General features: G+C 46.4%; 1 long non-coding RNA gene across 3 annotated transcripts; it reads right to left on the reverse strand.

Annotated features, from left to right (window-relative positions):
• Positions 1-1,126: 1,126 nt before the first annotated feature.
• Positions 1,127-14,517, reverse strand: LOC121141881. 3 transcript variants are annotated; one of them, XR_005878810.1, is made up of 3 exons: positions 14,175-14,506; positions 6,956-8,607; positions 1,127-1,743 (listed from the first exon to the last, which is right to left on the reverse strand). It is a non-coding gene; the product is annotated as an uncharacterized LOC121141881 (long non-coding RNA). The 3 variants fall into 3 exon arrangements; XR_005878809.1 differs by lacking the exon at positions 1,127-1,743 and having other exon boundaries at positions 5,308-7,307; positions 7,776-8,607; positions 14,175-14,500; XR_005878808.1 differs by lacking the exon at positions 1,127-1,743 and having other exon boundaries at positions 5,308-8,607; positions 14,175-14,517.
• Positions 14,518-19,844: the final 5,327 nt, after the last annotated feature.

Below are 19,844 nucleotides of genomic sequence, written 5' to 3' on the forward strand. Positions count from 1 at the left end.
CTTATCTCAAAGGAGTGCCATGCTGTGAATGGATAAACACAAACAGGAAAATACACAGATGTGTAAATAAGTGCATGGATAGGTAAATAAGTGAGTGAGTAAGTAAATGTGTATCCTGATCGACAAGCCGGTTCCCCAGACGTGCTTGCCTGGCATGCCGTCCCTGTTGAGGCCTCTCTACGCTTGGGCCTGCCTTGGCAGTTCACAGACGACTTTCCTAGCAGACATTGATCCCAAGGACGCCGCATTGTGTTACCCTGCAATGGCCACCCCAGGCGCAGCATCGTTGTCTTTGAGAGGGGGGAGGCAGTTTTGAGAACCCGTTTGCAGTGACTTAAGCTCCATAGGGAAGGAGCTGAGGACCCACGAGGGGAGCTGATGGGGAAAGCAGCCGCCTTGTTTCCCATCAGAGTGCGATGCCCGGCTGGGCCTCTGCAGAGCGCGGGAGACAGGGGGAGGGGAGGGCCAGAGAGTGCAGCTGTGTGCACAGGCGTGCTCGCCCGTGAAGGCAGGTGCGGAGGCTGGAAGCTAAAGGAGGGACGGCCGCCTCTGTTGCATCTCCACCATTTGGTTGGTTGGCTGGTTTTGGTTTTTTGAGATACGATGTCTCAGTGAACTTGAAGGTCCCAGGATCGATGAGTGTCTGTCCCCTCCAACCCAGCACTGGGGTTTCAGGTACACAGCACCATCCCTGGCTTCTTCACACGGATGCTGTGCGGTCCACACTTACATCTTCATGCTCGCCTCATAAGCACCTTACCTAGTGACATGTCACACATGTGTGATTCTTTTTTTAAATAGTGAGCTGTCTTTTTAGTCACGGTCACTATAAAAACTGAGTATATGCTGGGCAGTAGTGGCCCATGAATTTAATGCCAGCACCCAGGAAGCAGAGACAGGTGAATCTCTATGTGTTTGAGGCCAGCCTGGTCTACTGAGCAAGTTCCAGGACAACCTTCAAAGCTACAGAGAAATCCTCTCTCCAAAAACAAAAACAAACAAAAATTGAGTACATTAGCAACAACAACAAAAAAGTGTTTTCTTGATCAATGTCAAGGACAGGTACTTCCCAAAATGGTGTACAACACCAGTATTCAAATGTTAAATACCACAGTGTCTATACTGCTTTGGCCTTCTGAACAATTTAATTGAGCAAAGTAAGGTAAAAGATTACATCGACTTTATCTTTAGGAATTTGCTGTGAAATACACACACTACTCCAGCTAGAGTGTGGGAAACACAAACCCATCCTTGCAGAGACAACAGGGATTCTACAGGAGCTAAAGAAATGTGTGGAGCAAGAGAAAAACAAACAGAAAATTAAAGTTGATGAGTCATAAAAGACTGCTAAGCAGATGTGGTCCGCACCTGTGTCTAGCAAAATGCGCTGGAACTGCCGATGTGACCGTCTTGAAGGGTTGGGACAAAGCCATGAGGGATGCCTGGAGGGGTGTGCATTGCTCGGCACTGTTTCCTAGTGCTGTGTGTACATTCTGGCGGAGTGTCACAAACAGGGCCACACACTGGCTCAGTGTCTCTGAGATTCGGGAATCTGAGTGACTCACACGCTTAGGGCCTCTTCCAAAGATGCCAGCCAAGTGTCACCGGGGCTCGAAGCACCTGAAGGCTCAACTAAGAATAGGTCTACTTTGAAGACATTCATAGGTGGCTGTCTGGCCACCCTCAGTCTCTGCCAAGTGACCTGTCCGTCAAGCAATTCCCAGGGTGGCACCGGCCTTCCATCTGAAACAATAAGAGAAGAGTTAACAGCGGTCATGTGGTTTTATAACCTGTCCTGGGTGTGGATTCTTGTGGCTTTTGCTGTGCTCTGTTCATGGGAAGCATGTCAGTGGGGTCAACTCACACCAGGGCAACAATGACAGAGCATCTAGGAGAGAACCAGCCTTGGGATCATGGGAAAACACTTCACAAGCTGGCGTCTACTTGGTTCAGTTACAAAGTGGAAGGTCAGAACCTCATAAAGTCGAGACCAGGTCTCCTTGAGTTCATGACCATTTATCCCGACACTGTCCCCCAGATAGAGAGAAATGGGTCAGGCTGGGAACTCCCCTCAGGACAAAGGAATGATGCAGCCTTCTACACTCTTTAGTGCCGATGAAAGCATTGGCAGGGGGGTCTTTAGGACTGTCACCATTTTCAAATAAATCACTGAAGTGGATTTAGGACCTGTGATTTATGATGGCTTCTTCTTCCATTTTATTTTTGCTTAGCTACTGATAATAGATTACCAAAATAATGTGTTTCCTTTTCAATTGTTATAATGATGCATGTTTATTTTAGAAAATGAAGAAATCACAGAGAATTGGAAGTGCAGGACATAGCAAGGACATAAACTGGCTCCTGTTGTCAGAGCAGGGTGTGGTCAACAGTATCAAGGCCAAAGACTGTTTCCATGGCTACCAAACACAAATAGGGGAGCTTACAAGTCTCAAGGGGCCAGCCCTTGATGATTAAGGATTCCATTTGACAAGATTCTGGGTAACAGTAGTGTAGGTAAAGACGGCATCAAGGTGACATCCAACGGCTCAAGGAGACGGCTCCTTCCTTATAATCCAGTTATTTTATAGCTGTGTATACAAAATTGTTTATTTGATGCTTTTATATCTAAGCTAACAAATGTACAATTGTGACCAGCTTCATAGGCTGAAATGTCAAGATGGTCATTGCAGAGACGGTTGTCATATATAGGTTGAGAGAGAGAATTAAAACTCTAGCTACTAGAAGCACAGGGGTCTCAGTTAATTGTGTGATGGTAGCTGACACGTGTTAATAAAACCACATGTGTAGAGCAGGCAATGGGGGCCAGAAACCGTGAGAAGAATGCAACACACACATTTGCTCTTCAAGTCCACAGAACACACTCACTAGGGAAGTACAGTCACTAGTGGTATTATCAACGGAGATATTGACAGCATTGTTTTCCTGGGGCTGTCATTACCTCACCTCAGACTAGGTGTTGTGTCACCACAACGTGCAAGAAATTGGGTCTCTGAGAACAACAGGAATGTGTTATGTCATAGTTCTAGAAGCTAGATGTCTCAAGACAACTAAGGACGGGGCCAGGCTCCCTCTGAGGCTTTCTCTTTGCCTCTTCCTACTTTCCAGGAGTGGACAGGAATTCCTGGAACTCTTGACCTGTATTGGGTCTCCATGGCCTCTGTCTCTAGAGTCACATGATGTGCTTCTATATGTGTCTTTGTGGCCCGTAACTATCTTCTCTGTGTGTGCGTTTATATACGAAACTCCCTCTTCTTATATAAGACCATCCATTATGTAATGGGTGATTTGATGACCTCATCTGAAATTGATGACATCTGCCCAGACTTTATTTCCAAATAATATTCCATGCAGAGGTGTTGGGAGCAAAGGCTTGAGCTTATCTTTTTGGCAGACATAATGAGTTGCGACAATTGCCTATGTAGTAGGTGACCAAGCCAAAACTCATTCCCATGTTTTTCTGCCTTTCCAGCCCTACCAGGTTCTAACCAGCATCCTACACTGCCTTAACTGGCTTCAGACAGCACTTCACAGGCTAAGATTTCAGCCTTGATGTGGCCGTCTTCTTCTTGCTAATTAAAAACTGCCAACAAACTGCTTCTCTTGTAATTTATTGAGGACTAACATTGTAGATGGGAGCATTATACAGTCTCTTTACCAGATTAGGCTGAGCTGTGAGCTTGGCAAAGATCCTTTGGTAAGATGAAGAGCCACTTAATTTTTCCTGGACTAATCTACACGCCTTAATTCTTAATTAATTAGTTCTGATTACCAAGATTGGTGGAGAATTACTTGGTGTTGCTCTACTGTGGACTATATCAATATGTGAGTCCTTTCATTTTTTTTCTTGTGTAAATGTGACTATAAAATTTTTCCTACTTCCAAAGACTGTCAGGCGGAGGGGTGGGGGAGCCTGGAAGCAGAAGACAAATGGACAAGGAGAGAGCTCGGCGGCTCTTTCCCGGTGTGAGGGAGGTGGTGTGAGGGAGGTTAGGGGTGGAGAGATGGGTGGCAGGGAGTGGGAAGAAAGGGGTGAAAAACATCACACACAAGCCTGGGGGATTTCAGTGAGCAGAAGCGACTGTTTCAGTTTAATTCTCCAGGCTGTAGCATAACATGCCTCTGAATTTCAACTCCAAGTAATACGCATATAACTTGTAAAAGAGAAAGTGACACGGTGAGATTTTGATTTGTGCTGATGATCCAGGGATTATATATGTGTAGGTAAAAGAGACAGAGGCACAGAGACATGGAGATGGAGGGGGGGATGAACACGGGAAAACATGTTCATGCCATAGTCAGTTTGGGGTGCTGTAGCAAAATGCCATAGGCTATGCAGCTAAAAATTGTTAAAAGAAAGCCTGTTTTACAATTTGAAAGCCCAGGAAATCTGTGATTAAGGCTTTGAGAGATGGCTGTCTGATGAGGGCTAGCCCCAACCAACAGTCTTCTTTCCATTGTGTCTGCACGTTGTGAGAGGGGGAAGCAAGTCTCTGGGGGCATCCTACAAGGATGCTAAACCCATCCATGGGGCTCCACCCTCGTGACATCATCTAAATCATAACTACTTCCCAAAGACTGCTACCTGCAATATCACTTTAAGGATTCCAGAGCACATTCTCTCTCTCTCTCTCTCTCTCTCTCTCTCTCTCTCTCTCTCTCTCTCTCTCTCTCTCTCTCTCTCTCTCTCTCTCTCTCTCTCTCTCTCTGTGTGTGTGTGTGTGTGTGTAAAGAAGCCAAGAATCTATAAGGGCTAAACCCCATGCTATACATGGTGGTAAAAGAAAGCATGGACCCAGAGGATTTTCAGTTGAATTAGAAATTGGAGGGAGCCCACACTCTGTGTCTGGTCCATCCCCTCCCCATCACTCTTAACTCATAGAGTCTGAAACACTCTTACGTAGGGAATTAGCCTCGTCTATTTTCTGCGGAACACTAATCTTCCCTGCACCTGCAGTGATTGGGGCCAGCGTTCAACATAGAAATGAATCTAGACGCCCAGTATTCAGTAAAATAAAGTGGTCATCCATGTCTGTAGAAGCTGTTCTAGGTAACAAACAAGATGGAATGGTCATCTTGACATGGCCTTGTGGTCTTGCCTTTGTCTAATGTGAAGACCATGCAAGCTTGTAAACTGGGTCCAAGAAAATAGCTAGTGGGGTAAAGAGTGAAATTTTCTAGCAATCTGCAGGTTCATACTGTTGAAGGGCTAAATTCTTTAATCATTTAAAAACTTGCCAGATGCATTAGCCAGGGGTCTCCAGAGAAACAGAATCAAGCAGAGGTATATTTATCTGAAAGAAGTCTTATTAGGAGGAACGACCCATGAAGTCCCCTAGTAACTTTCCATCTGAACGTTGGAGGCCAAAGGCAAACCTGTGTTTAATTCAGTCCGCATTTAGAACCGTGTGACAGCTGATGGCATAAGATGTAAGGATAGAAAATTGGAGTGGGTAGGATACTATGGGAAGGGACAGAACGGGATGGAATAGGACGGGATGAGAAAGGATGGGTGATGTTTTACTGAGCCCCTCCACAGGGTGGTGTCTGCTCATCTTAAGGAGGGAAGGCTGGCTTATAGTGTGTGACAATCCCAAAGCTAGTCTCATCCTGCAAGCCCCTTACAGATCATCCTGAAATGATGTCTATCTGGACATCCTATGGTCACTTTGACAGCCATTTCGAACCTTCTAGGCCTGGAGAGGTCCCAACAAATCAGGCCGTTCCTGCTGTTCAGTTCGTGAGCTAAGTGACAGAGGCCCTCAGTGAAGATATGCTATCACCCAGGGCTCTAACTGATGCTCACACTATTGCTTCCTATTGTCTTGCATGGGGAGGGAATCTTGGTGTAGTAGAGTGGCTGAGAATTTAAAATTTGGAATGAAACGGACCTCTCTCTGTCTCTTATGCCACACTTAGCTTCAATAATCAATATTGCAGTATCAATCTTGCTAGTCTTCAAGATCTCTCATCAAACAGAATTAACAATACCTTCTTGTCAGAGTAGCAGATAATATGTGTGTTTAAGTCTAGCATGTATAAGGTAGTTTTTAATTCTTGGTCATAATTATTAGTGTCAAGTAGGAATAAAAGCATTGGGGGGATAGCCCCAAACAAGTAAGAGTTGCACAACGCGCACCCATCCCTACAACCAGGACTGGGTACTCTTTGTTTCTTAAGTCTGTTTTGGCCGATGGAGAAGGCCTATGGGGAGATTTGTAGATACGATAATCAGAAGATCAAAGGCCTCACCCCTGTCCGCATTTCCCTCCTAATGACACTGTCCTTGCTCCATCTGTGCCAATCAGAGGTCTTTCTGATCTCTGTCACTCCACCCAAGCCCGTCACTGTTGAAAACAACATGGGTTTGGCTGCTTAGGTAGAAACTTGGGGATTACTCCTCGCTCTGCACTGTTGCTGAGCTGGCCTTGTTTATCAACACTCATGTGGGGCTGTAATTATAATATGATAAGACTCCACGCTGGGAGAAAGTGAAAGACAACCAAACCCAGGTTCTAAAGAAGGCTGTGAGCCTGTGGTTGATGCCGGGGCTTGGGGCCAGTGTCTTGCAACCTGGTCTTCAGTGACTGAAAAGAAAACAAAGAAAAGAAAACAAATTTTAAAAACATGGCCTCGGCCGTTTTACCACACAATAATTGCACACAAGGAAACTTACTCCTGGCACCTGGCCGGGAAGGTAATTACCCTGGTTCTCTTCTCCAGGGAGCATAATAGCCTCATTGTTTGACTGGTGAGAGGTGCAGGAGGAGCTACCATCAGGAGAGGAGCAAGGGCTGGGGGAGTGCCTGAGAAGGGAAGGTGTGGCCTTTGATGTGTTTCCAGGCCCAGGTCAGGGACCTGGGCTGTGAGAAATAAGCATGTCGGAGATCTTTGTCTCCTCACCTGTGAAGACAGCTGTGTGGTTGCCAACCCTCACCTTTATCTGCACAAAATGTATTAAATCAACAGTTCAGCTGTCATCAGCCGGGGCCCCAAATCAAAGCCCACACTGGGGTCTGACTTTATCGACGCGCCTCACTGCAAGTGCAGGATGAGATCTCTGTAGGCTGAGATAATTCTGCGAGATCCCGAGGCGTGTGATGGCTTCTTGGTGAGGCTTATCAGACATTCTCCAAACACGGTCTCCCGGAGCAAGTGAAGCCATGCCGAACGGTGTTTGATGTGGGGTTTGTCAACACACTTTTGCTCAAAGGGTTGGGTTGCAACAAGTCATAGCATTCACCAGTCTCTCTTTTTCCTTCCAAGGACAAAGGGGTGTGAAAGGTGTCCTAAAAGTGAACAGGAATGTTAAGAAGTCCATCTGGTCTGGGACAAAGTCATGTGTGTGTAACTGTGTATCTCTGGTAGAAGTGACATACAACATAAAAAAAAAGAAAGAACTAAGGAAGCGGTCTCTTTGTTTTTCTTGGACTAGGATGGGGAATGATCAGACAGGTTGTAATAAAGGAGAAGGCATCATAAACAGACCCTAGAGAAGAGGGTGGGGGCTTGAAATCTGCCAGAGCAGTAAATACCACCCAAGACCGGGGATGCTGCTGCCTGTGACTCAAAGTGTCAATTCGACTTCACTCTTTGCCTTTAAATGGCAACACTACATCTTGAGTGTAAAATTCAGGAGACTCCAACATGTACAAAAAGGAAACGTCTTTCCGTTTATCTATGTGCGCTTTAGTGTTTAAGTTGTATTTAAAAAAAATCAAGGCTCGAAATGAAGTTGAAAGTTGAAAGACACTCACATCACATCGTGGGCATCACCAAGTGCAGCACAGGCTCCTGGAGAGCCAGTAGAATGCCAGGTATGAGTGACCGGACGCTTCCAGAAAGGTCTAGGTGCTTGATGTCGCTATGTTGCACTGTGAGATCTCAGAAGGTGACAGTTTCCAATGGAGAGGATGTGTGGGTGTGGGTTCCCTTCGTTCTCAGCTTGCCCTGGAGTGCCCGTGGCAAACCACAGGCCCGATGCCCCGCAGTACCTCCGTTCATCTCCTCGCTGAATAGACTACTTCTTAGACACGGTTGCGTGCAGGCTGATCAAATGCAAAGGACAAGGAAATTTGCCCAGGCCTCAGAAGCTCTTACATAGTTTAATTGTTTGATGCTCGTGTACGATTAAGTTCAATAGGCATCAGTCCCTGATTTCAAGAGACCTGTAATCAGGCCATTACAATGTAGCTTCACAATTGATTCTGAAATTTGAACGTGAGCTTTTATCTCCAGCCACGCGCATTCACACACGCCCATGACTCCATTCTCTTTGAACTCCTTGTCCCAGCAGGTGGCAGAGTGAAAAGCTCAGAAGCTGCCTTTTGGGGGACAGGCTAGTTACACAAAGAAATACAATGGGTGATGTCTGGTAGACCTGGAGGCACAAGGCAGGGAAAGCCTGAATGGTTCCATTTTAAACTCCTTTTGTAATTAAGCCTTTTCTTTTTTTTGAGGCAGGGTCCCACATAGGCCAGGCTGGTCTTGCATTTGCTATGTCCTAGAGAATGACTCAGCACTCCCGATCTTCTGCCTACGCTCCCCAGATGCTGAGATCACAGGCGGGCAATTGGGAAAAGGTTAGACCTGTAAAATAAAATATTTTTTATTGGTTTTTAAAAGCAGGTCCAGTTCAGACGATCTTATGCCGTCCATATGCATTCATGTGTGTGCATGTGTGTATGACCCGTAGAGCGCAGGGGTCTATGTTAACCACTCCCCATCTTGTATTTTAAGGCAGGGTCTCTCACCAAACCAGGATCTCACTGACTCAACCAGTAGTGCAGCTGTCCAGTGAGTTTCTGGGATCTCTCTACCTGTGTCCCCTCTACTCCAGTGCTGGGTTCATGGGTTCACACTCACACCCAGACTTTACATGGGCATCGAGGCTCTGAAGTCAGGGGCTCACACTTGCATGGATTGGGACCTCACCTGCAGACATCGCCCCAGCCCTGGCATTGGCTTGTTTCAGTTACATTGTCTTCCTGCTGCATAACTCAGCCCAAGATATTACACTGCAAACTTGACACTACCGTCACTTTACACTGCTACAGGACAGAGCCTTGCCCATTCTTTACGTGATTGCTACCTATCCTATGGATGTGACAAAACAAAGTCACTTCAGCGTGGATGGTCTGTTTGGGGTAACGGTTTGGGCGGGGATGGTCCATCGCTGAAGGGACGTCTTGGCAGGGGCTTAAGGCAGCTGATCACGTGGCATCCACAGTCGAGAAGCAGAGAGGGATACAGGCTGGCTGCTCCGCTCACCTTCTGCTTCTTAGTCAGTCCAGAAGCCCAGCTCATGGAGCGGTGTTGATTGTGTTCAGAATAGGTGTTTCCACTTCAGTTAATTATTCTTTAGGAAGTTTCTCTCTCTCTCTCTCTCTCTCTCTCTCTCTCTCTCTCTCTCTCTCTCTCTCTCTCTCTCTCTCTCTCTCTCTCTCTCTCACACACACACACAAAGATATGCTTCACCAATGTTCTTAGCCTTTCTTCATCCAGTGGAGCTAATTCACCACCCTGCCTTGCTTTTCATGACCTTGAGAGTCTCAATGGATCCCAGCCCGCCCAGTGTTCTGCAGAACAGCCCTTCCTCCATAGCTGTCTACTCTTTTCTTCCTGGAGTGGGGACATTTGAAACATGATAGATCAGAGGCCCAAGGCATCTACGTGGCATCAGAATGATTTAATTTCCATCATCGTTTGTAATGTGTGGAGTCGTGGGCATTCCTGACTCCTTGAGCTGCAAGCAGACAGCATGCTGTCTGTCTTGGTGTAGGAACTGTGTCAGATGCAGCCCTCGGGAGCCCTTAGGGTGTGGCTCTTACCCCTCTGGTGCTGTTTAATCTGCCTGTTTCTTTACTAAACACATTCTCACCTTTGGGCACTACCGCGTGTATATGACTACTTTATATTTTCATTGTCTTGGCCCTCGATCTGGTAATTATTACTGAGGGATGCTCGCAGATTCTTTTAAATGTGAGAATAGAAAATACGTGTTTCCTTTTACAAACACAGTTTCACCACTTGATAAACACATTACTTTAAAATTTCCTCTTAGTTAAAGACTTGGGAGATTTCTAAGGATTTATCTTCTCTTGTTGAGACACTATAAAATTTACTGAGTACTCTTATTTCCTGATAATCATGACTCAAAGTGTTAATTCTTTTTTAGTTTCTGTAGGGATTTTATGCCTGCATAGGCTTTAAAAATATGTTAAATTTCTGATTTATTACATCTAGCGTCTCTGATCATTTTTCTGAAACACATTTCTTCAGATGTCTCTTGTATTGGTCAGAGTGTACTGGATTGTACCACAGTCACAGAAATCCCCAGTGCTCATCGGCTTCTGACAGCGACGATTAATTCTCCATTCGGGGGCCATGTCCACCTCTGTGCCATGCCACCTCTTCTAAGGCAGACAACCTTTGTCATCCTGAGTGAAACGCTGTTTGCCCAACATCCTTGGCTTACAGGGTGTGGTCCTGCCACGAGTTCTGCAGGAGAGACCAGAAGTGTGGCTCTGATGGTGTCATCTTAGTCGTGTGTGCGCACACTTCTGGGGGACTGAGCTTTCTCCAAGTTTGTCAGCCTGCTAATGACTGTTTAGTGCAAAAATAAGATTCAGTGGAGTTCCTATCGTCCCCAGCCTCTGAGAGGGTTCTTGACTCCAAGGTCAGCAACAGCTTTAAAGTTGTTCCCTCATTAAATCGATGTCCTCTGAGGAGAATACCGCTCAGGGAAGATAACGCTCTTGTCACCAACTTGTCCCGGGTCTAGATGCTGGCCACATTCTAGTGCTACACGGTAAATCTATGACTGGGCTAACATGGCTATCACCATTAGCTGATGTTATCATCGTAAAACACATTTGGCAGAGGTGAAACCAGTGATCCGCCATGCTGAAATTACCTGTTATCTCCGCAGCGGGGACAAGCCTAATCAGCTGCTCCTGGCTTTTCTTTCCTTGGTTCTTAGTCTCCACTTTCCTCTTAACCTCAAACCTCTTCTGTTATTATCTACTTTTTAATTCCCTTGTGCTAGTCTCATACTGTTTTGTTATAAGAAGACTTAGAGTTCACATATCTTACAACGTGACTGTCTGTATTCTCATTGTCTGTCTTTATGGTGAAGGACCTGGTGATGGACAAATCTGTACACAGATATTACCATTTCCCCCGTCTCTCCTATCACAGACCCTGGAAGAGCAACCAGATCCAGGAGGATTAGTGCTTCTCCAGCCTTACTGCTGACTTTATCAAAGCCATTGATTCCAGCCTGCACTCTTGGCCACAGAGGATACACCTGGCCTCTTCTCAACATTAGTCATTGCAGGCAGTATTATTTTTAGTCCTCTCCTGAACAACAAATTAATAACCCCTATTAAGAGAAATAAAGATGTAGGAATGAGAATGGATTCCGAATTAACATGATATCATCTCATATTTTAATTGGAGAACAGTGCACCATCTATTTGGCTGACAAATAGCTGTGATTAAAGGTTAGACGATATTTTGGCTATAAGAGGCAGACATCAAGGTAGCAGCCTTTGCTTGTAAAGCCCTGTGATCTTATCACCTATTTACTGAGTAGCTCTGTAATTGCCTGCTTTTCAAACACACAAAGTCTTATGATCATGATTTTATTTACTGTCAGAAGACACACAATACTTTTAGGTAATAAAATACTAGTAGCATACAAGGAATGAATTTAAGAACAATATAAGCTGGAAGGAAAGCTCCAATAGAAAGCTTTGGATTTGGGGAAAGTAATCAACTTCACAATAACGCGCACAGTGAGGTCTGGGAGGCAGCTCAGCAGTTAAAAGCACACGCTGCTCTCGGGTGGGGTGGGGGGCTGGGTTCCATTTCCAGCACCATGCTGGATGGTTTACAAGTGCCTCTGACTCCACTTCCATGGGAGACAACACCCTCTCTGGCTCCCATAGACGCTAGCACTCATGTGAGTAGTACTCCACATAGACACACACACACACAATGAAAATGAAATAAATCTTTAAAAATATATAGCACTGATCCTAAAAAAATGTCATATCAGAGGTGAGGTTGCAGAAATAATTCAATGGTTTAGAGGATTTACCGCTCTTACAGAGGACTTGGATTTGGTTCCCAGCACCCACGAGGTGGTTTGCCGCTACCTGTAACTCTAGTTTCAGGAGAAACAGTGCCCTCTTCTGACGTTGACAGACTCAGACATGCACATGCTGCACATATGTACACTTAAGCACACCCATGTGGCATAAAACGAATATTAGATAAACAAAAAATGACATAAAAGTCAGAAATGACTTCAAAAGGCTATTTTTTTTTACCTTTTCTATGTAGCAAGGGAATTCCTGCCTTCATTTCCCATTATAGAAATTATCTCTAGTGTCAGTAACCGGATTTCACTGTTTACTTATGTGATAGAAGTAGTTTTGTGACTCACAAGAAAAGCTGGAAACTGGAAAAGGGAGTGTGTGTGTGACACCTGTTGCTGGGCAGTCTCACAGATCCCTGTGGTTTAACTCTTGGTGACCTGTAACTTGTGTATAAATCACCTACACAGACAAATGTACACCCAAGCAACTGTTATAACGAGACTAGACAACATTATTAACCACAAAATCCACAGTTGCTAAAAACCAAGACAGTTCCAATTATTCCACTACAGAAATATAGAATTACTTAACCACAATATGCAATGCATATGCTCACCATGTTAACTTGCTATTTACATTCAGAATGGTCTATTTCATTAAAAGATGATATTTCTTGTATGCCCTACCTAGGTCACCCAAAGATTTCTGGCAAACATTGATCTGAAGCCTGACAAATTGCTTCATTTTATGTTCTGATATCTGTCCAGCCAGCCTGGCTGGATCCTAAGTCTGTCCTTTGGTAATGGAAGATGTCTCAGACTTCTTTCAGAAACCTTGAGCCTCATCAGTAACTTTATTAAAATGGTGATTGCATATTTAGGCACAATGGTTACAATAAATAAGGTTGTTTTTGTCATGAGCATTTCATCTTGCTAAAGAGAAATAGTTTATGGGAGAAATCATTAAATGAGATCAATGGGAGAAGTGCTGTGCTTGCTCCGGTTGCTGTCACAGGGTTGTTTGGTGTCTGTAGAACAAGGGCATAAAGGATGTGTGGGGATGCGCCTGGCAGGTCATATTTATAGTGAATGATGAACGCTAAGTAATATCCTATATCCGGAGCCCATTATTGCATCTGAGACACCGTGCAATTGTAGCAGATGCTAGCTAAGTGTGTGATGCCAATTTTTTGTCTTCATGGTGGAGCAAGAAAACCATATATACCGTGGCTTAAACCAGTGGTGGCTTGTCACCTTGCAGTTCCTTTGGGTCAAGAGTTTAGACACACTCTGAGTCTTCTGCCTCATGTCCCACGAGGTTACAACGTGGGTGCCGACTGACACTGTGGTCTCGTTTGCGGCTTAACTGGAGATGGGTCCACTGGTGAGTTCTCGCATTTGCCAGAATCCGAGTCCTTGTGGCTTCAAAGCTACGGGGATTGTCTCATTGACGGTCTTACTGTGCGCAAGGTGTCAGTGGGAATCCTTGCAGGGGGGACTGTGTTCTTGACTCTGGGATGTTTTATTATCCCTTGCTGTCTGACATTCCCTAGTGTAGCCACTTACTTCCTTAAAGCCAGTGAGGAGAAAGAGGGAGCAAATGGATGTTGTGATCGTAGACAATCACTGATCTTGTATGTCCGGCCATCCTTGCCATATCCCACTGCTTGGTTGGTAGAAAGGCACAGGTGCACCCCACCACAAGCCAGTTAGTAAGAGGTTGGTTTACAGGTATTAAGGGCAAGTGTCAACCTGAGGTCTCTATGGCCTTCCTAAGGAAGTCAGGGTGCACGAACCACTTACACAATATGTTTTTGCTTCTGCAGAAAACTGGCTGACTGTCCTTTCATTAAGGTTTTTGTTGTTGTTTTGTTTTATAATCCACCTATTCCAAACGGAACTGGACCCATAGAAACTAGACACCAGTGATTTCCCACTGTGCCAGCCTTTTGATGGGAACTCAGTGGCCTAACTGGGTAAGTAACAACCGAGGCTCTTTGGTATCAACGGCATAGGAAAAGCAGTTAAATGGAAATGCATGGCGGTAACGTACCTGGTGAACATCAGCTTTGCATCAGGCATTGCGCCAAGCACGCACACGCACTAGCCGCGTCCGTGTCAGAATTCCAGCCAAGACTGAGTCCTACGAGGTCTCACCCAGAGGTCTGCTGGACGCCAGCCTTGCAGCTCTACTCCTGAGCACACTTAATTGGCCTGGGGTGGTCATAAGCTCTGCAGGTCCCTGACTGGGAGTCCTGTTGCAACAGAGCAAGGCCAGTCAGGAAGCGTGGGAGGGTTTCCCAGGGTTGCTCGCTCCCTGGAATGTGCAGTAAGTGCGACAGAAACAGTATGGCCCTTGACTGAGACTGACAAGCTGAAGTAAAACTACCAAGTCAAATGGGGAGTTAGAAGCCCAGAGTGCAGACTTTCACACTTCTTCTTTCAACAAAGAGTAGCTGAAATGTGTAAGCAGGGGCTGGTTCAGAACACTTGCCGCTTGCCCCTGTAACCCCAGATCCAGTCCCTTCTCCAGCCTCCATAAACCCCCACACACACATATGTATGTGTACTCTCTCTCTCTCTCTCTCTCTCTCTCTCTCTCTCTCTCTCTCTCTCTAAAAAAGAAGGAAAAGCATCAACAAGTACTTAACTTTGCAGAGATTAATTCTACTAGGAAAGACACAAATAAAACTCAAAAATTCAAATAAAGCTGTAGGAATAGTCCCATAAAGCAAGTCCTTCCCTATATATCAGTGCAGAGATATACATTGCCTACACTGCGTGGTTACTTTCCCCGTGTTATCATAACCTGTCTTACAAAAGCATTTTAAGAGAGAAGTTGGAGGATGCAGTCCATCAGGGCCAGAGAGCACAGCAATAGTAACTTGTGGTCATGAGCCACACCCCGTAGCAGCCAGGAAGTAGAGAGCTCAGGCTGAACCAGAATCGCGCACTATCTCCAAGGCCCATCTCTACTGACTCAAATCCTCCAGCCAAGCCCCTCATATCCATAAACTCCCCAAACGGCACCATCTGCTGGGACCAAAAGTTAAAACACATGAACCTGTGGGGAACATGTGCCATGCCAACCACATCCATTGCAAGGCACTCAGGACAATGGTCTTAGCAGTAACCACATTCATTGCAAGGCAGTCTTAGCAGTCTTGTTCATAACGGTTAAAACTTGGAGCCGGGCAGTGGTGGCGCACGCCTTTAATCCCAGCACTCGGGAGGCAGAGGCAGGCGGATCTCTGTGAGTTCGAGGCTGGGCTGGACCGATAGCCTCCAAAACAATACAGAGAAATCCTGTCTCGAAAAACAAAAAAAAACAAAAAACAAAAAGAAACTTGGAAACAGCTCAGCTGTCTGTCAATGACAAAATGAGTAAGTAAGTTGATTGCAGTAGCACGGTTGACTATTCCACGGTCGTTACGGAGGATCGTTGTCTTGCATGCAGTGATGTCGTGAATCTCAAAGACTTTTTCAGCTGGTGAACTTACAGAGTACAAACTCTGGGGTTGGTTATATGCCTCTGTTGTTCGAGAACAGCTAATGAGAGCCAAAGGCGTGAGAGTGGAAATCATAGTTATCTGTCTCTAGACGCAGGAGGCAACTTAGAGTGCCCTGCTGAAAGGAGGAAGACCCAAGGCGGGTGCAGGCAAACCATGACAGACAGTCTCCCATTCAGGAACACGAAATGACCCGATGGGAGGCTGGGAAGGTGGACGGGGAGGACTTTAGGATCTCAGAGGGGCTAACTCCCCTGGGGCTTTAAGTGGGAGGGTGGGTGGAGCCCACCTGAAGCTTAAGAAGACCTCCCTCTCGTCACAGGGCAGAACAAAGACATACTACGTGCAGACACTGGTGGGCTCTGGGTGACAAGGACCCCTTGCTTGGCTGGGTGGGGGAAGTAACATCTGGAATGCATGCTTGTCATGGCGACAGCTCTTGCTGGTGAGCTGAACATGGGGTGATTCTGCTGGCGGGGGGGGGGGGCTGGCTGACCAGTGGCTTGCATTTCTGAAAGACAGAAGGTAGGGAGAAGACGGGGGGGGGCGGGGCGGGGCGGGGGGTCTGGGTTGCTTTGGACATTTGAAATCTGCTCACTACCAGGGAGGGAGAGATACTGCAGCCAGCGGCTAATGTAGTTCCACAGGGTGCCGGAACGTTAAAATGTTTGCTCGCCCTTGGGAAAGGCATGCTCTCCCATGGGCGTGTGGAAGAAGGGAGAGAGGGAAGGAGGCCAGAAGCTGAGGAGGGCCGGTGTGGTTGTTCCTTTGTGATGGGCAGGCCCCTGTCACCAAACAGTTTCCTCTAAGTTCCTCTTGCTCTGAGAGGGCCAAGAGACGACAGCCTTATCTCTCTGGGACCAGCTCTTCCCACCCACCCCTTTGAAAGTGCTGTGTAAATGGGTTTCTCCTCCTGAGAATGAAAGAGACCAACTTGAAGATGGATTGCCTTACTAGCCTAGGCTAAAGCTCTGGGACATCACTGCCACCATGCTCTTGTGGAGGGCAGGCAGTGTTCATGTCAGTCAGTGGGACCCTGGGTCAGAAGGAGGCAACAGATCTTGGACTAGAGTAGAGGCAAGATCTGGCTTTTAACTTGTGCATAGGAGGCTTGGTGCATGACCACTGCCTCAAAGATATGGTTCAATAGGCAGCCCCCGGCCCTGTTCTCTGCCAAGACTGTTCTGTGATCAGCCGGGTGAGGGGTCTCCTGCATTTCTTCCCAGGGACACAGGGGTGACTCACTACAAAGCCCACCTAGCACCCTATACAATCCATTGTATGTAAATCTGAATGGTGAGGGATACACGTTCCTTCTTGTGGCCACCCAGCCACGATTATCTTCATTCTCTTTTGGTCTCATTCATTTCTGACCAAAAGATTCTGAGTGTTGTTTCCACGGGGATACCAGAATGGAGAACAACACTGTCGACAGGATAGAGACAGAAGAAAGTGTGTTCTTTAAAATGCCCAGTGCTGGTGGCATGGGCCAACATTCTTCTTGGAGATTGTGTAGTGGTTAGTTCTGCATTACAAAGTGTCTAATCCACTTTGACGAAACTTGAGACCTCTGGACAGATTTATGGATCAATTTTCTTGCCTGCAACACCCATTTTGCATGGGGTCCTTTTTTCTAAGTATTTTGAATTCTAAGAAAACGAAAACAAGAAAAGTAGATGCGTCAAGACTTCCTCCTTTTCCAGAACACACGATCTCTCCTGTGTGGCAGCTATTTCTCTTCCTCTTTCACTCAGTACATGGTCAGCACCCTTTCTTTCCAGCCTGAAGCCCTGGGAATCAGTGCCACAGGGCTGCCATAGTAAAATTCCATGAATGCCTCATGGCACAGTTGCCGCCGCCAGACTTCCGGCATCGTGGAGTGAGCCAGGCCACTCCAAGACCCCTCCCGGTATCGTCTAGTTTGAAAATCCTTGGTACTCTTTCCCATGTGACTGTATTTCCCAGTCTCCCACTGTGGCCTTCCCCCTGTATGTCTGTGGACATATGTGTTCTAATTCTTATGAACACACATTTAGACTAGGATCCATCTTCTCTCTCTCTCTCTCTCTCTCTCTCTCTCTCTCTCTCTTTCTCTCTCTCTCTCTGTGCTATCCATGTACCTGTGGGTACATGTGTACATGTGTGTTCATGTGTACATGTATATGTGCATGTTTATGGAAGCCAGAAGCTGATGTCTGGTACTTTTCCCTCTTGCTCTTCACCTTAGGTTTTGAGGCAGGGTCTCTTGCTGAAATGGGAACTCACCAATTTGGTGAGAGTTGCTGGCCACAGAGGGCCAGGAATCCTCCCTTATCTGCCAGGATTACAGGCACATATCACCATGCCCACCTCCCTGAGGGAATGTTCAGAATCTGAACTCAGGTCCATAGTAGGCACCTGACTGATGGAGCTGCCTCCCCAGTCATTCGGGGGACTGTCTACAAACACAGCAACATTTTAACAGACTGGGCTGGGGAATTTCAGCGTAGCTCTTTTAGGGAGACACAGTCCAATATAAGACACACGTTGACTTATGTTTAGTTCAAGACTGAGCTCAAACTCTGACAACATGCTCTAAATTTATTTTGATGTTCAAAACCAGGGCATCTTTAAAAAGAAATTACTTCCTTTTGTATTTAGGAGGCTTTGTGTGTGTGTGTGTGTGTGTGTGTGTGTGTGTGTGTGTGTGTGCGTGTGTGCATGTGTACCTTGTATATGCAGCATCCGCAGGAGCCAGAAGAGGGTTGTGGATCTCCAGGAACAGGAGTTGTAGATGGCCATGTGAGTGCTGGGTGTCAAACCGTGGTCCTTTGCAAGAGCAGCAGGCGCTCCTAACTGCTGAGTCCTCTCTCCAGACTGCCTTAAACCTCCTTAACAGGCGACTTATCAAAAGCTTCATCACTTGCCTTCCTCAAGGATACTTCTGATTATTTTAAGATAAGATATCGTGCGCATGGGAGAGAGGACTTTAGGGGAAGTTCAGCAATCCCATGTACATCTGTGCACACGCGGACAGCATGCATACTCATGCATGCACACATACACAGGCACACAGGTGCACATGCACACATACACAGGCACACGTGCACACGTTCACAGGCACACAGGCACACAGGTGCACATGCACACGTTCACAGGCACACAAGCAGACGTTCACAGGCACACATGCACACGTACACAGGCGCACATACACAGGCACACAGGCACACAGGCACACAGACACACATGCACACATTTCGGCTCCTTCACCTCCCTGTTTTCAAAGTTTTAATAAAATTCGTCTTGAAATACTTCATGGGGCCAAGAAAATGTCTTACTTCAGACTCCCCCTTCTCATTTAAACGTGAACAAGGACATGGGGGGGAGGGGGAGGCGGAGGGGATGATGAAAGGAAGAAGCTGAAACGCACACCAGCAGAACCGGCTTCCTTCCTCTTCTCGTTTTCCATTCTGCCCTCTGTCCAGCGCTTGTGGAGGGAGGGACGCTGAAGACCAGCGTGGAGGTTACATAGACAGGACAGTGCAGTAGCCGACAGTGTTGGTTTGAGAGGGCCTGGAGCGGTGCTGCCCCAGCTGACTGATACTGTGTCTTAGGTTTCCTCAGTAAGCCTCCCTCAAACCGTGGATGTGATCTGGGAATGAACAGACGTCTGGGAAGTCAGGAACCAGAGCCAGGCATCTAGTAGGTGTTCAATAAATACCAGCTGGTTGCTAGGCAGCAGGTGGGTAATGGGATGGCCTACTACTGGTTTTAGTTTTAAAGAGCTGTCTGTCCAATCGTATAAATCCCAAACTTGTAAATAATTTGGAATAGACATAAGTGGAACAAATAATATTTTTAATTAGTAGTTCTGTCTTCATTGTGCCTCTTACGTCCATGAAGACTGAAGAGTAACACGTACGGCCCTGGCCTCCCTAGCTGACGCTCTGTGACGTAACTGCCGTGGACACCTGTCTTCCCAGCAAGAGACAGGCTTTTGTGCAGCAAGAACATGGGGCCTGATAGCAGGTGACTTTCCAGAAATCACAGAATGCATCCGCGCCTCCTCCTTCATCTGAAATTGGGACTTGCTAAGAGCTAAGAGACCAGGACCTTAATGTTATGACTCAGACCTTCAGAAACACTCAGATGTCTCTTCTTTTCCATAACTGATCTCCATCTGCTTCACCGTTTCCTCTTCCCATCACGAGAAAGGGGAAACAAAACCACCGCGG

This window comes from Mesocricetus auratus, unplaced genomic scaffold (genome assembly GCF_017639785.1).
Source record: "Mesocricetus auratus isolate SY011 unplaced genomic scaffold, BCM_Maur_2.0 Super-Scaffold_100008, whole genome shotgun sequence".
Classification (NCBI taxonomy): Eukaryota; Metazoa; Chordata; class Mammalia; order Rodentia; family Cricetidae; genus Mesocricetus; species Mesocricetus auratus.